General features: G+C 37.2%; 1 non-coding gene across 1 annotated transcript; it reads left to right on the top strand.

The window, feature by feature from the left end:
• Positions 1-932: 932 nt before the first annotated feature.
• On the top strand, positions 933-1,039 carry LOC131244742 (small nucleolar RNA R71). Its single transcript, XR_009170519.1, has one exon. It is a non-coding gene; the product is annotated as a small nucleolar RNA R71 (small nucleolar RNA).
• The last annotated feature ends 1,278 nt before the right edge of the window (positions 1,040-2,317 follow it).

The raw sequence follows: 2,317 nt of genomic DNA, 5'->3' as shown, positions 1-2,317 counted from the left end.
TGCAATCAACCATTGGGGGAATGGTACAATCGGCTTGCCTTGAAGTTCTGGTTCTAATTCTTGTGGAGCAGTGCTAGGTCTATCAGTTTCATCTATTTTCGAGTCCTTAGACTTTTCAGCCCTTACCAGAATAGATTTGTCAATTATTTTCCCACTCTTAAGGGTGATGATAGACTTAACTTGCTCCATTTGATTTGAAGAGCTTGGATCACTTATTTCGTATCGCGGTTTAAGATTGGGGAAAGGTTGAGCAGGAAGCATCCCCTTCTCTATAACTGTAACATGTGAATCTATCTTTTGAATAAATTTTATAAGTTCTCGTAATGCTTGGGGTAAGCTCCTGAGTTTGTGTGGAATTTTGAACCGGATCCTCTTGAGGTTTCCCTTGATTTGGAATTTGATTAGGGAATCCTTGAGGAGTAGCAGTTTGTCCATTCCTCAAACTAAAATTTGGATGATTTCTCCAACTAGGATTGTATGTATTGGAGATGGGTCCATTGAAAGGCCTTTGGTAATTATTCACAGCATTAGATTGCTCATTCAGTACCTCTTGAAAAGCAGGTATTGTTGGGCAATTTTCAGTTGTGTGAATGTTGCAAGCACAAATACTGCAAACAATTTCCTTAGCCTTATCCTTCTTTAGTTCCATGGCCTCGAATTTTCTTATGAGATTAGCCACTTTAGCATTGATATCATCATCCTCTTTCAGAAGGTATATTCCGCCCCTCTCCTTTGATTGAGCGGGCCTAGAGGTGGTGCTCGATTTTGAGGAGAAGTCCCATGATTGTGCATTTTCAGCAAGTCTGTCCAAATAATCCCACACATCATTGACATTTTTGTTCATGAATTCCCTATTGCACATTGTCTTGACCAATTGGTGCATGGAGGATGTCAGTCCATCATAGAAAAAGTGTGTAATGTGCCACATTTCAAAACCATGTTGTGGGCATGAGCTGACAAGATCCTTGAACCGCTCTCAACATTGGAAGAATATTTCATCTTCCTTTTGGGTGAAGTTCATGATTGACTTTCTAAGAGTGTTTGTTTTATGGTATGGAAAAAATTTCTTTATGAACTCCCTTGTCATATCGTTCCATTTACCAATAGGTCGAGGACGTAACGAATGCAACCACGTCTTAGCTTTCTCTTTCAAAGAAAAGGGAAAGAGTTTCAGCTTGATTGTGTCATCGGACATGTTAGGAAAATAAAAGTAGTTATGATCTCATCAAACTCTTTCAAGTGTAAATATGGATTTTCAGATTCAAGTCCAAGAAATTTTGGAAGGAGTTGGATCACCCTTGGCTTGATATCCATATGTCCCATATTTTATGGAAAAACCATGCATGAAGGCGTGCTCACCCCCGCCAGTTGTAAATAATCTGGTAAAGTACAAGGCGGGGGTGCTTGATGCACCTCATTCTCATCCTGAATTCCTCAACCCTAGGTTGAGGTGGATTTGGAGGTTGATTGGCCAGTTGATTGGCAACCATAACTTTAGTTAACTTTGTGGATCTTGAGTGGTGTCTAATCCAGTGATGGATAGATAACCCCTCAACCAATCCTCCTTCACTTAAGAGATGTCGAGTGTTGTCAATCACGGACCCACTTGGGCATGAAACACTCTCAACCCTTAATTTTAGAATCTAACCTAAACATAAAAGGAAAGAGGGAAATAGAAATCTAAAAATAGAAAGAAGTTACCAAATTAGAAGTTTCTATATTGTGATCCTGCAGAAAAAAAAGAAAATAAATTAGTTTCTAAAAAAGAAATAAGAAAGCAACCTAGTTTCTAAAAACAAATTAGGAAAGTTTATAATCCTAGAAATAGAAAGTAAATTAGTTTATAAAAATAAATCAGAAAAATCCTAACCGAAAAATAAAAAGTAAACAAACCCTAATCTTAACCTAATTCTAAAACTAGTTAATTTCAAAAAATGCAACCATTCGTCCCCGACAACAGCGCCAAAAACTTATTCACAACCCCAAGTGTAGGATCACATTGTAGTAATAATCTCGGTAAGACCAAGGTTGAATCCACAGGGACTGAACTTGTACATTTCTAAAATTAAGTAGAACTAGAACTAGAAGAAGATGTGAATCTAATTCTGAAGTAATTGAGAAATTAATTGTGATTAAAGTTATTAAAACTTGTAAATTTAAAGTTAGGAACTAAGGTTTCCAAGGATCCAACTGGAATCGGAGTCCTATCTTATCCAATTGGAAGAAGAGATGGTCATATCTCTAAACTTCTCATGAATCTAGTCATTGAAGAAGGAGAATTAGGAAGATTAGAAAAGATTTTGTCACCTAACCATTC

Source organism: Magnolia sinica, chromosome 4 (genome assembly GCF_029962835.1).
Source record: "Magnolia sinica isolate HGM2019 chromosome 4, MsV1, whole genome shotgun sequence".
NCBI lineage: Eukaryota > Viridiplantae > Streptophyta > Magnoliopsida > Magnoliales > Magnoliaceae > Magnolia > Magnolia sinica.
Note: the sequence above shows the minus strand (reverse complement) of the source record. Positions and strands in the feature narration are given on the sequence as shown.